Raw genomic sequence first — 15,782 nt, 5'->3', positions numbered from 1 at the left:
TCAAGGCCACTGAATTGTGCACTGAAAACGATGAAGCTGATGTCCCATGAATTTCCCCTCAGCAGGAACAGATAAAAGAACACTTGCTGTGTAACTCTGTCAGGTGATAACATGCTGCAGAAAGCCATGTGGGGCTGGAGAAGTAACCACCACTGATAGAGTGCTTTCCCCAGCATGCACTAGGCCCTGGGCAGGACCCCAGGACTGTGTAAACTGGATAAGGGAGCACACAATATGGTCCCGGCCCTTGGCCGGAAGAGGGAGGAGGATTAGAAGTTTAAGGTTGTTCTTGCCTGATCATCACATTAATAAAAACAACAAAGGGGGAGGCAGCTGTGCTGACACAAATCTGTAATCTCATCACTCAGAAGACTGAAGCAGGAGGATTGCCAGGACCAGGATGAGGTACATGAAGTGTCTGAGGCTCACACAAGCAAAGGCTAAGAGTGAAAACCAACACCCCTGCTTCTCAGATCCTGACAGAGTAACCTGTGCTGCTTTACAAACAATTAGAGCTTAAAGAGCCTGCACCCCAAATGGACACCTGGTGTGACAGGAGTCACTGCTGACAAATAGTGAGCTGCCCACCTTGTCCACTCAAACAAGTACACAGAGGGCAAATGAAGGGGGGCAGGTAACTGTTCTCAACTGTGGAGAAAGAGCCCCACTCCTGCTGGGTGCAATTCTCTCTCTCAGAACCAGCCTGCTGTGTCTCTGTCCACAGAGTCTATTCTTCATTAAAACTCTAATGTCAGTTCTGCTCTGGTGAATCTTTTATTCCTGTACCACATTCATTCCAGAACAACACAGCTCTGCTCAGTAACAGCCCGAGTGCTGGAGAGGGCAGCATCTATGTCACATCCTCTGTGAGCCTGGCTCTAGACCTGGGGTCTGAAGCAGCCTTGTAAGAGCTGTCTGTATTCACTGATTCTGATTCCTCTCTGTCGTTTCCTTTAACCCATTCCAAACTGGGAAGCAGTCTCTAACTGCTTCTGTCAAGATAGAAACAGATCTTCACATGTCTAGTCCAATAATCAGTTCCCAGGCTGCTCCTGAGCAACTTATCTACCTATGGTCCATTGACCTGCTGTCTTCCTATTTGTTGTTGTTGTTTGTTTGTTTGTTGTTGTTGATTTGTTTGTTTGTTTGTTTGCTAGTTTTTGAAGTTGGGTATTACTCCAGAGTGCACAGAAACTCACTATAATCTCACTACTGATTAAACGAACTTTCAGCTATCTATCTTACTTGGCCTCCCCAGCCCTGGGATCCCAGGTATTAGCGATCACTCTTGGCTGGTTTCCTTCTTCAGGGAACGTTTTCTTCACTGACTTCAGGACACTGACCTCTCCTGACCTCCTCCACCCTCAGGATGTTCCCTCATGTCTCTCCTGGGCTGTTTCCTCACTGTCAGCTCCACCTCCAGAGCTGAGGTGTCCTCACTCCTGGCACAGTCACTCCTGGGGTGACCTTACCCCGGACAGGACTTGAAATTCAAGCCAGAGGCCAATGATTCTGAGATAAAGTCTTCACTCTTGAAAAACCCCTCTGTAACAACTCCCAGGTCTGTGAAAAGGTATTCAGATTTTCTAAATCCAAAGCTGGGTGTGCCATCGAATGCCTGTAATCTCAACACTCCAGGGTGGGACAGAAAGATCCTGATTCAAAATCAGCCTGAACACAGAGGTTGGTTTTAAAACAAAGTGCCCCTCACCCAGAAAAACAATGAATTGGGCATAGTCATACACTTTTTGAAACCCCACAACCTGGAAAATAGAAGGAGGAACAGGAGTTCAAGGTTACCATTGGGATCCTGGACTTGAGGCTCCTGTAATCCCAGCACTCAGAAGGAGGAAGCAAGAGGATCACAGGAGATTTGAGGCTAGCCTGGACTACATAGTCAGCTCCAGACAGCCTTGGCTAAATAGTGACACCCTGTCTTAAAATAAATACTGAAACAAAATAAAATAGAAAGAAAAAGGGAAAGGTCGTCCTTGGATACATATCAAGTCAATATGATACATGAGACACTGTCTTCACAATCAAATTAGTCAGGCATAGGAAGACATGAATGTTTCCCAGAACTTGGGCAGTAGAGGTCGAAGGAACAGGAGATCAAGGGTATCTTTGGATACACAGAAAATTCTAGGTTTCCATACACTGTATGGAATTAAAGAAGTCAATACACAAGGCTGCATGGTGCTGGAGTGGGTAACCCAGACTCAGAAGGACAAACATAGTATGTACTCACTCATAAGTAGATACTAGATGTGAGGGAAGGGATGGCCAGACTGCAACTCTCAGCTCCAGAGAGGCTAGCTAACAGAGAAAGATCCTAGGAGGGACACATGGATGACCCTGCAAAGGAGAAATGGATGAGATCTACATGAGCAGACTGAATGTGGGGGGGTGGGTGGCAGAAGGCAAGGAGTGGGGGATGAGAACATAGGGAAATGGGAGGGTCAAGCTGGAACAGGGACAGAGTGGGAATGCAGGGAAGAAGATACCATGATAGATGACGACATCATGGGAATAGGAAGAGGCAGGGTGCTGGGGAGGCTCTCAGGAATCCACAAGGATGACCCCACCTTGGTCTGCTGGCAGTGGTCCAGAGAGTGCCTGGACTGTTCTACTCTGGTGAGTGGTCTAGCGAATAACCTAGCTGTCATCATAGAGACTTTGTCCAGTGACTGATGGAGGCAGATACAGAGATCCACGGCCAGGCTCCAGGCTGAGCTCCAGGAGTCCAATTGATGAGAGAGAGGAGGAATTCTGCAGGCAAGGGATGTCGAGATCATGATGGGAGGACATGCAGAGATGATGGACCACACTAGTGGAAGCCCATGAACTGTGGACTGGTGGCTGTGGAGACCCCATGGGACTGGACTAAGCCCTCTGGTTACGGAAGATGGTTGTTTGGCTTGAACTGTTTGGGGGGCACCCAGATAGGGGTCTGTCCCTGGTGCATGAGCACGCTTCTGGGTATCCAGTGCCTGTGGTGTGATGCCTTGCACAGCCTTGGTGCAGTGGGAAGGGGTTTGGATCTGCCTAGACTCAGTGTGCTGGGCTCTGCTGACTCCACATGGGAGACCTTGATTTGGGGGATGTGGGGATGTGGGGTGACTTGGGAGATTGGGCTGGGTATGGGAGGAGGGAGGAGGATGGAATCTGTGGGTTAGGTATGTGGAGTGAGTAGAAAATTTCTTAATGAAGAAAAATGAAAAAGAAAGAAAGAAAGAAAAAGCATAAAAAGTAAGTGGAACATGAAAAAAAAAAAGGACACCTGATGCCAAGATAATGACCGGAGTTCCATCCCTGGGACTCACCTAAGAGAAGGAGAAAACTGACCTCTAAAAATTGTTCTATGACCTCCACATGTTGAGATCTGTGCATGCACACACACACACACACACACACACACACACACACACACACACACACATGAAAATAAAATAAAATAACACTAATTTAAAAGCCAAAACTAACAAAAAATCAAAAACAACAATAAAGACCCTTAAATTGAGCAGGGCCTAAAGCTGCATCCAATTTTAGTTTCTCTGTGACAGGGTCTGGTTATCTGTGTCAGTTTGTCCTGGCCTAGAACTCAGGATCCTGCTTCTGCTCCCCAGTGCTGGCATTCCTGGCTTTTGACTGTCTGATTTCAAAAAATAATCTTTCCCCCTCCAACCCCACTGAATACACACAATCCACCTCAGATGAGCTCACATTCCCAGCTGCTCCATCTTGGTAAAACAACTTCACTTTTGAATTGTCCAAGCACAAACTGTGGCGTCCTCTCTGCCCCCTTCCTCTCTCACACCATATCTAAACCCTGATGTCCCCCTCAAGTCTGTCAGAGTCCTATCACTTCCCCACACTTCCTGTTACCACACATCTGTCACTATGCAGCTCTGAGCCACAGGCCTCTCTAGGGTTTAAGATCCTGCAGTGTCCCCTTACAGCTCTCTGTGACACCTACAATCCATTCTCAGCACAGCAACTAGAACAGAAGTAAGGACACGGTGGGAAAAGACAGACAGACTGACATGCCTTTAATCCATAAGGCCTGATCCCATGGAGTCTTTCCTCCCCTTCTACACCCATGGAATGTGGCTGGTCCTGATCCCTCTTCCCCTAATCCCAGGAGAAAGAGAACAAGTGACTACCTACAGGATGAAGTCAGGGGTCTCCAGGACAAACAGGCCACTGAGCTGATTCTTACAAGGGGACTCCCCTCAAGAGGAGTCTTCAAGGAAGCCAACCTTCACAGCTAATAAATCCAAATCCCCAAGACCTTGAGAAATGCCTGCTGTCATCTCTGTGGACAAGCAGCCTGAATTCCCTGTGATCACAGATGATTCAGTTCCTCTGTCCCTTCTTTCTAATGACAGCTTCTCCCCAGAGATCAGAGCCACAGCTTTTGTTTTAAGAACAACTAGAAGAATCCACATGACCATCTAGTGTCACCAATAGAGCGATCCTCTCATTTGATTTTTAAATTTAGCTAAATATGTATTATTACTTATGGGCCTCCCCACGTAGTTCTGGCTGACCTGGAACTTGCCAGGTAGACAGGCAGGTCTGAAACTTGTAGATATTCTCCTGCCTCTACTTCCTGAGTACAGGTGAATCACTTTCCTAAACCTGGGCTTACAGGTACTAACTACCACAATGGACTTTGAATAATTCTTTGCAAATGTAAAGTAGTCAGCTTGTGCTACCCATCTCCTCAAAAGTTCCCAGTCCAATTCCAGGTCCTTACACCAGTCTTGAGAGCCCCAACAGACAAGTCCACCCTCTCTTTCCTGCTCCCTCTGCTCCTGCTACACTGATCTGGACACTTACATGCTCAGCTCAGGGCCTTTGCCTCTGCTGCTCCTTTGACCACACATCCATATGGCATTTTCCCCCATCCACTTCAGATCTGCTCAACTGTCACTCTGGGGTGAATCCTTCCCTAACCTTGCTCTCTACAAGCTCATGCTCACACCTCCAGCTCTGTCTTTTTCCAGGCTTTCTGTCTGTCTACACTGCACTCATCACCATTTGACACGTTTCCCCTCTTTCTCTAGAGTGTGTTTCCCCACTGGAAAGTGAGTTCCGGAAGGACAGACAGTTCAGTCTGCTTCCTGCTCAGGTGTAGTCTTGCTGTGCGGTGACTGTATAAAGGACACACAGGTGACTGGTAGATCTCCATTCAGAGAGTGGAGGAATGAAAGCATGAGTGTGCTGCCCAGCTGTGCAGGGACCGCCGGCCTGACTGTCAGGTGCTGCTGGCTGATGCCGTAGCTGCTAGGATTTTAACAAGGGCAGCATAAAACCCTACCAGTGCACAGCTCTCCCTGAGCATTCGCCAAAGACACCTGGCTCCCTTCCTTCCTGTGCAGAGGGGTCCTCACATCCCAAAACGTAGTTCACGCAGCTGATCTGGAATCACTGTCCTGCCTTTCCAGCTTTGGCTCTGCAGATGTGAACCCAGACAGGAAAGGGAAGAGTTTCCCTTGGCCTGTGCCCATCTACTCCTTACTCACCTTCCTCAGCCCAGGTCACCAGAGGTGTTGGTGATGATTCTGACTCTGGGTCCACATTTCTCAGTATAAAAGCATCACAACACCAGGACAGAAGACAGACAGACAGGAGCCACTGGGAACCAGGTAACACCATCTTAGCTCAGTGACACTAACAGGTGCTTCTGTCCCTGGGCGGCAGTCAGGGAGCCTGCTGGGACCCAGGTGACCACGCCCCTCCAGGAGACAAAGCTTGAGCATTCCCTGCAGGAAAACCGTTGCTGACACATATTTATTCAGAGCTTACCACAGACCGGAAGCTGCTCTTCTGCCCTACAGCCAGTCCTATTCAATGTTCTCATTATATACCTGAAGACATGGAGGTGACAATTATGTGTCATCAAGGAATTGGACTGTGACTTCTCTCTCAGCTGTATTTTTAGCAGACAAGAGCTGTCTCTTCTTTGACAACTGTCCAACTTACTTTGGGATAATTTTTTTTTGCTCCTATTTAGTTTGTATCCCTCCAAATAGAAGAACTAAAATTTTGCCCTTCAACCCCTGCCCCCTTTCTTTCAAAGTAACCCTTGTCATCAGGGATGCTATACCGGCATCAATTCAACCTTCCTTTAAAGTGCCATGGTCACTGCACTCCAGACAATCTATGTCCCTCATTCCCTGCACACCTATACGACCTAGGTTTCACATATTCCAGAAATTTCTGGTGACCAAGAAATGTTGCCAATATGAAGCCCACTTCCAATACCCTTTCCTGCCCCATTGTCCCTGGCTGTTCTGAAACTGGCCATGTAGACAGGCTGACTTCAAACTCACAGAGATCCACCTGCCTCAGCTTCCTGAGTACTTGGACCACTACCACACCTGGCTTCCAAACAGAACCTTTAAAACACTTTTTATTTTGTCCACTACTGAACCCAAGACCTGGAGTCCTTATCTTTACCTCACAATGACTTGTGTTTTGTCACCACATCTGGGAACCGTGTCCTCTGCCCATCTACCTCTGACAGGCAGCCCCCTGCCCAGCCAGCCTCTTCCTAGACTCTGCCAGCTGGACCACCCACCACCCAGCCCTGTACTGGGTGTCTCTCATTGTCTCTCTCAAGCACCCTCCACAGAGCTCTGACAGCTGGATGTTCCTCCTCAGTCTCATCACAAGCTTTTCAGTCAGGCAAATCACCCACAGGCCTCTGCTGGGTCTGCCTGTCTACCCAAACCTAAAAGTCCACACTTTTCCCTACTGTTCAGTCTGCCTGGGTCTCCCCAGTGAGACTCCACCTAACCGACTTCTCCCAGCACATGCTCTGTCTCTGACCTCCACAGATGCCTTAAACTCCCCCAACTTTCATTCCTTGTTCTTTCTGGAGCCCAAATCTGCAGGCCATTCTCCTCCTACAGCTCATTCCCATTCGTGGCCCCTCATAGCTGTCAACAGAACCTCTCAACAGCTGTCTGGAATCAGCTTTACATTTCCTTTGGGGGACCACTCTCTGCCCAGACTTCCCTTTTCTCTGAATCCCTACTTTGCATCTCATCCTCCTTCTAAAACACCTCCTCAATACCTTTGGGGAAATCTTGACTCCAGTAGTGGTGGTCCATTCCTTTAATGCCAGCACTTGGGATGCAGAAGCAGGTGGATCTAGTGGATCCAGGCCAGCCTGGTCTACATACACAGTGAGTTTCACTATTGCTGGGGCTACACAACCAATCCAATCCAAACCAAACAAACAATCAAAAAGTTAGGGCTGAGGGCATAGCTCAGTGGCAGAGTCCTTGACTAGCATGTGTGTGGCTCAGGCTTCATTCCTCAAGACTGAAAAGAAATGAATATCTGAGAAAAATTAGAACAACTTCCATTTTAGCCAGAAAAGCAGGACACTTAAGCTTGGGATAGAGAGATGGCTCAACAGCTAAGGCCACCTACTGCTCTTGCAAAAGACTCAGGTTTGGTTCCCACCGTGCACATGGTGTTTTAGCCATATATAACTCCAGTTCCAGGGACCCAATACCATCTTCTGGCCTCTGCTGGAACCAGGCACATGTGAAGTGCACTTACATCTATGAAGGCAAAACATTCATACACGTAAAAATAAACAAATCCTTTACACGAAATAACAATACAATACAAACACTTCGGGGCTGAGGAAGGCTTGGCATGGTGGGGTAGGCCCATAATTCCAAGCAGGTTTTTACCTCACAAATAAAACACAGCCTCTCAAACCCTGACCCAACTAGATTCTCCTCCTCTTCTTTTCTCTTCCCAGGATTCCTGCCTATATCTCCTGCCTAGGATTGACCATTCAGCTTTTTATTACCCCAGTCACAGCAAATACACTGTTACACATTGTACAGATATCCAACAACAATAATCCTTTCTTTTTTCTTCTCTACTTTTAATATACAAACTTTGCATGCAATATTGAAGTTAATCACTGAATTATAATCAGATACTTATCTTATTTTTAGATGTCCTGAATATTTTCCTCCTCTTCGCATTGCTAGAATTTGTTCCAATCAAAAAAACAATGCTAACTTCCAGCTTAATGTGAATTCACGGTGGCATGTATGCATCTATATTGGATTGGCCCTACTTTTATCCCATGCCTAGAGGATTATAACACACAGTTCACGTGACAAGGAACACACACTCCCCACCCAGTTTCTTGAAACCTGAAAATGTCAGAAACTTCTCCTGTTTCTAAACTGAAGGCTCTTTCCCTTCAAGTCCCCAATGGCTGTCTGTGACCACAATGCTCTAGCTCTCCTACTAAAGTCCCGCTGAAGGTTAATGTGTCCTTCCTCTCTACTGAACCCACAATATCTTAGAAGCAGGAGAGATGGACCAGCCATGCAGATGCCGGGGAAGAGCTGTCTGGGAAGAAAAACTGAGGGAAACTTGTGGGATTCTGTATTGTGGAATCATGAGACAGAACAGTGATTCCTTTTCCCCTTTTTTCTTCTTTCCTTCCTTTCTTCCTCCCTCCCTCCTTTCCTTCCTTCTTTCCCTCCTTCTTTCCTTCCTTCATTATACAACATGTTGCTACATAAGGGCTTTGACTCTTAAATTTCTTGCTTCAGTCTTCTGAGTGCTTCTATTATAGGTGTGAACACAATGCTTGGCCAAAATCACATTTTCTTTTTAATCAATTGTTTAATTTAATTTAATTTTGATTTTTATTTTATGTGTTTGGGGCTATATATACTGACAAGTTTTTATGTACATTGCATGCATACCTGGTGCCCATGGAGGCCAGAATAGGGCTTTGAATCTGTTTGAAGTTAAGTTTCAGACAATCGTGAACCCCTATGTGAGTGCTGAGAATTGAACCTGGGTCTTTAGCAGATAGTCAGTGTTCTTAACTGATGAACCATCTCTCCTGGCTGGAAATAGTTTAAAGTTTTAAATGATTTATTAAAAAACTTGAACAGGGGATGGTTGTGGTTGTAACATGCCTGTGAGTGTGAGTTCCTGTGGAGGGCAGAAGAGGGCGTCAGATGCCCAGGAGATGGAATTGCAGGCAGTTGTGAGCCAACTGAGGAGAGTGCTGGGGTCTGAACTCAAGTCCTGGAGAAGAACAGTGTGTGCCCTTAACTGCTAAACCACCTCTGGAGACCCTAACATTAATATGTATTTTATCTCTCCAGCTCTCTATCTATCTATCTATCTATCTATCTATCTATCTATCTATCTATCTATCTATCTATCTATCTATTATTGATCTATTATCGATCGATCTATCATCTATGAATCTATCTATCTATCTATCTATCTATCTATCGTGTGTGTGTGTGTGTGTGTGTGTGTGTGTGTGTTCACCCCCAGGCTGTGCTGTGCATGTCTCTGTTCATATGGAAGGTGATGCTTCTGTGTTATGAAGGAACAGGATGTAGACTTCATTTGAGCTGTGGAGTGGTCTCAGCAACCAACCATGGGGAGAGAAATCCCACCTGCCCCCATGCCTATCAACAGAACAAGTCTCTTCCTGGCCAGGCCAGTTTTGTTTTGAACAGGGACTCACTATATAGGCTGCCTGAACTCTCAGAGATTTTCTTGCTTCTGATGCCAAGTGCTGGTATTAAAGTTGTGTGCTACCATGACTGGCTGGTGCAGCATTATACACAAAATTTGGTGTGTATACAACATTTTGTTTTGCTTTGCAAAGTTATGCTTCCATAGCAGGCATGATGGCACATGCCTGTAATTCTGGCATTGAGAAGCAGAGGCAGGAAGATTGCTACAAGTTCTAGGTCAGTTTGGTTTATGAAACTATTTCCAGCCAGCCAGGACTATATAATGAGAGTCTATGATTAAACATAAAAGGAATGGGGTAGGGGTGGGGGTGCTTGAGAGATAGCTCAGCAATTAAGAGTACTAGCTGTTCTTCCAAAATAAATAAGTAATAAAATAAAATAAAATAAATAAAATAAAACCGGTTTAACATTGTGGATCAGAACTACACTGAGGATCAGAATGTTCCAAGGGATTCTAATGCACTCTTCAAGCTTCCATAGGCATTCCTGTGGAACACAAATATACATTCAGTCAGAACACCAACACATAGTAACTAAATAGTAAGTAAGTGAGTAAACAAACATAGTCAGTAAGATGTTTGCTTTATAACTTCCAGAGCCTGGGTTTGATCCTCAGAACCCAAGTGAAAATTCCAGACAGGGTGGTGAGTGCCAGTAATCCTAGCATGGGGCAGGGAGACAATGCAGATCCCTGGGGAATCTCTGGCCAGCCAGCATAGGCTACTTGCAAGTTAAAGGCCAGTGAGAGACCCTGTCTGAAAAGTAAGTACATGGCTCCTGAGGAATGACATCTGAGGACATCCCAGGCCTCCACATGCATAGGCACACAGACAGACAAACAATCACACACACACACACACACACACACACACACACACACACAGTGTGAGTCTTGCTATGTATTCTTGCTGTAAACATACATATCATACAGAAATGTATAAAGTAAAAAATGAGCTGGGTCTGGTGGCCCAGGCCTATAATCCCAGTACTTACAAGGCAGAGGCAGGAGGAACAAGAGTTCAAGGTCATCCACAGCTACACAAAGAGTTCCAGGACAACCTGGGCTACATGACAGAGACCTATCTGGTTTCTCCCTCAATCCCTCTCACCTAATTTTTGAGACAGATTTTCCAATTATAACTGGAACTTGCTGATTTGGTTAGACTGGCCAGCAAGCCCCCAGGGATCCTGTGTCCTTACTCCTCAGCATAGGGATTACAGGTGCATGTCCCAATACTTATAGACGTGGGATCCTGCTGTGGAACAATCTTTTTGCACACTATGAATATGTATTACTCTTATTGACTAATAAAAGCTGATTATCCAGTAGCCAGGCAGGAAGTATAGGTAGGAAAACCAGACTAAGAGGATCTTGGGAGAAAGAAGGGTAGAGTCCCAGGAGTCAGGACTGTAGCTGAAGGTTTTCCTGTGTCCCTACTGGTCCACAGCTGCTCAGATCCAAGTAAACACACAGAGGCTTATATTAATTAAAACTGCTCAGCCATTAGCTCAGTCTTATGATTGACTAGCTCTTACACTTAATAAACTCAGGCCATTACTGTTAATCTATATGTTGCCACATGTCCTGTGGTTTTACCTGTGTGATATTACATGCTGCTCCCTGGATGGCAGGCTGGCATCTCCTCACTCAGCCTTCATCTTCTGAGTATTCTCTTTGTCTGCTTATCCCTCCTATACTTCCTACCTGGCTACTGGTTAGCCAATCAGCATTTTATTAAACCAGTGTACAAAAGTATTATCCCACAGCACAGGGCCATGGCTAGCCAGATGCAGAATGAGTCACACACAGAAAATGGGATAGAGGTAAGAGCCACAGCCCTTGGGACAGCACATAGATTAATAGAAATGGGTCAAGTTGTAAGAGCTAGTTAGTAACAAGCCTGAGCTATTGGCTGAGCATTTATACTTAATATAAGCCCCAGTATGTTTATTTGAGAGATGCTGGCAGGCCAGGAGCTTCTGCCTACAAATGGCATCCAATGTAAGCCAAGATAGATCCACATAAACCTGAGAAACCTTTAAAAAAGGTTCTAAATATAGAAACAGGAGCCAAGAACAGCTCTCTAGTCCTGAGTGTCTCATGCCAGCCACAGTACAGTCAAGCCAAGCATGGCAGCTGACTGCATGCTTGAGCCTCCAGCACCCCTTGAGAGAAGCTGCATGACAGGTTCCCAGAATCTCTCACAGCAGCCACAGTACAGAACAGTGTCTCCTGACAGCTGCCTGCAACCATCATGCATGCATGCCATGTTCCCCCACCATGTGCTAAGCTGAGCAATGCCGGTAGCTGACATAGCAGTTTAAGAATTCTGTCATGAGATCAAAAACAATACAGATATGCAGTAAAAAGAGATTCATATGGAAAAAAGGCCTCCAGATGGGTTACAGTGTGTTTAAAAATATACATAGGCTTGGGACAGAAAAGAGAAAGAGTATATAAAAAATAGTTTAAAAATAAAATGTTAAAGTCCTTTAAAAGGAATAAAGTAATATTTAAAAATATTTTATTTTGAGACGGGCCCAGCAGCGGAGATAAGCAGACGCAGGTAGGCCCGCGGAGGCGGCCCGCAGAGGTAGACGGGCCCAGCGGCGGCGGCCTACAGGGACATTCAGGCCTGGCGGCAGCCAGCACAAGCACTCAGGCTCAGCGGCAGCCCACAGAGGTAGACAGGCCTGGCAGCAGAGACAAGCAGACGCAGGTAGGCCCACGAAGGTGGCCCTCAGAGGTAGACTGGCCCGGCGGCAGCGGCCGACAGGGACATACAGGCCCAGTGGCAGCCGGCAGAGACTTTCAGGCCCGGTGGCGGCCCGCAGAGGCAGATAGACTCAGCGGCAGCTGACAGGGACATATAGGCCCAGCGGTGGACCGCAGAGGTTGACAGGCCCAGGGACCGAGACAAACAGACCCAGCTTGGAACAGGGACGCCCCTAACCCCAACATCTGGGGAAGAAGCTATCTCCGAGGGTCAGAGCCAGAACGAATCTGAACACTCCGTCTGAGGACAACCCAGGGCCCAGCTACTGATCCTGTGAAACCCAACAACTTGGAGGTGTTGGTGAGACTAACCTGCTCAGCTGAAACCCATTTGGGAGAGGATTCAGATGCCTACAGTTTGAAGTCTGAAGAAACAAGATCAGCTGAGGAGTTGACAAATGAACAAAACGTGACCTTTGAACACAGAAGAAGGCGCTACCCAGACACCAAACCAGATCACCAGAATCATAAGTATATAATTCACGGACTGAAATCAGCTGCCCCTGAAGAAATAGCCCAATAGCACCAATTTAACCAAGAACCCCTACTAAACCAAGACTAAAAATTAGAACAAGAGAGGCACTCTCAGACACAGACACCACCTGCACCGCACAGAGGAAGAGATGAGTAGACGCCAGTGCAAAAATACAGGCAACAACATAAAGACCTATATGGCAACATCAGAACCTAGTGATTCTACACCTGCAAGACCTAAACATACCATGACAGAAGAAACAGAAGAAATCAACCCTAAAAATGACTTTAAGAAGATGATAGAGGCCCTTAAAGAAGTAATAAAACATTCCCTCAATGAGGAAATAAAAACTTTCCTTAAAGAGGAAATGAAAAACTCCCTTAAAGAGGAAATAAAAACTTCCCTTAAAGAGGAAATGAAAAACTCCATTAAAGAGGAAATAAAAAACTCCCTTAAAGAAATGGAAGAAAAAACGAACAAAAAATGGGAAGAAACCAAATCAAGCCAAGAAAAAGCAATTAAACAGATGAAAGAAACATTCCAAGATCTGAAAAATGAATTTGAGATAATAAAGAAAACACATGCTGAGGGAATGCTGGAAATAGAAATCCTGACTAAACGAACAGGAACTACAGAAACAAGCATAACCAACCGATTGCAAGAGATGGAACAGAGACTCTCTGACACTGAAGACACGATAGAGAAAATAGATTCGTCAGTCAAAGAAAACACTAAAGACAAAAAAAGCCGTAACACAAAACGTCCAGGAAATTTGGGACACCATGAAAAGACCAAACCTAAGAATAATAGGGATAGAAGAAGGAGAAGAATACCAACTCAAAGGCACAGAAAATATATTCAACAAAATCATAGAAGAAAACTTTCCTAACCTAAAGAAAGAAATACCTATGAAGATACAAGAAGCTTACAGAACACCGAATAGGCTGGATCCAAAAAAAAAAAAGTCCCCTCGCCACATAATAATCAAAACACTAAACACACAGAACAAAGAAAAAATATTAAGAGCTGCAAAGGAAAAAGATCAAGTAACATATAAAGGCAAACCCATCAGAATAACACCAGACTACTCAATAGAGACTATGAAAGCTAGAAGATCATGGACAAACCTCATGCAGACACTAAGAGACCACGGATGTCAACCCAGACTATTATACCCAGCAAAACTCTTAATCACCATAGGCGGAGTAAGCAAAATATTCCAGGATAAAACCAGATTTAATCAATACCTGTCCACAAACCCAGCCCTACAGAAAGCATTAGAAGGGAAAATTCAACCCAAAGAAGCTAAACACATCCATGAAAAATCAAGCAATAGATAATCCCACACCAACATACACCACAGAAGGACAACACAACCACAAAAAATAACAGGAATTAACAATCACTGGTCATTAATATCTATCAATATCAATGGTCTCAACTCACCTATAAAAAGACACAGGCTAGCCAGGTGGTGGTGGCGGCGGCGGCGGCGGCGGCGGCGGCGGCGGCGGCGGCGGCGGCGCACACCTTTAATCCCAGCACTCGGAGACAGAGCCAGGCAGATCTCTGTGAGTTCAAGGCCAGCCTGGACTACCGAGTGAGTTCCAGGAAAGGCACAAAGCTACACAGAGAAACCCTGTCTCGAGAAAAAAAAACAAAACAAAACAAAAAAACAAAACAAAAAACAAAAAAAAGACACAGGCTAACAGATTGGATAAGAAAACAGGACCCAGCCATTTGCTGCATACAAGAAACACACCTTAACTCCAAAGACAGACACTACCTCCGAATAAAGGGCTGGGAAAAGGCTTTCCAAGCAAATGGACCTAAGAAACAAGCTGGTGTAGCTATCCTAATATCTAATAAAATAGACTTTAAAATCAATCAAAAGAGACAAGGATGGACATTACATATTTATCATGGGAAAAATCCACCAAGATGAAGTCTCGATTCTAAACATTTATGCTCCAAATACAAAAGCACCCACATTCATAAAAGAAACACTACTAAAGTTTAAAATGCACATCAAACCCCACACATTAGTAGTGGGAAATTTTAACACACCACTCTCACCAAAAGATAAATCTACCAGACTGAAACTTAACAAAGAAATAAAGGACCTAACAGATGTTATGACTCAAATGGACCTAATAGATATCTACAGAATATTCCATCCTAACACAAAAGAATATACCTTCTTCTCAGCACCCCATGGAACCTTCTCAAAAATTGACCACATGCTTGGACACAAAACAAATCTCAACAGATACAAAAACATTGGAATAACCTCCTGTATCTTATCAGACCACCATGCCTTAAAGTTAGACCTCAACAACAACAAAAATTATAGAAAACCCACAAACTCATGGAAACTGAATAATGCCCACCTGAAACATCAATGGGTCAAGGAAGAAATAAAGAAAGAAATTAAAGAGTTCCTAGAATTCAATGAAAATGAAGTACAACATACCCAAACTTATGGGACACTATGAAAGCAGTGCTAAGAGAAAAATTTATAGCTCTAAATGCACACATAAAGAAGATGGAGCAAACCCATACCAATGAATTAACAGTACAACTGAAAGCTCTAGAACAAAAAGAAACAAACTCACCCAGGAGAAATAGATGCCAGGAAATAATCAAATTGAGGGCTGAAATCAATGAAATAGAAAACAAGAGAACAATACAAAAAATCAATGAAACAAAGAGTTGGTTCTTTGAAAAAATCAACAAGATAGACAAACCACTAGCCAAATTAACCAAAAGGCAAAGAGAGAGCACCCAAATTCACAAAATCAGAAATGAAAAGGGAGACATAACAACAGACAACGAGGAAATCCAGAGAATCATCAGATCATACTTCAAAAACCTGTACTCCACAAAAATGGAAAACCAGGAAGAAATGGACAATTTTCTGGATAAATACCACATACCAAAATTAAATCAAGACCAGATAAACCATTTAATAGACCAA

This window comes from Peromyscus leucopus, chromosome 2, assembly GCF_004664715.2.
Source record: "Peromyscus leucopus breed LL Stock chromosome 2, UCI_PerLeu_2.1, whole genome shotgun sequence".
Lineage (NCBI taxonomy): Eukaryota > Metazoa > Chordata > Mammalia > Rodentia > Cricetidae > Peromyscus > Peromyscus leucopus.
The sequence above is the reverse complement of the archived record's forward strand: the minus strand, read 5'-3'. Positions refer to the sequence as shown.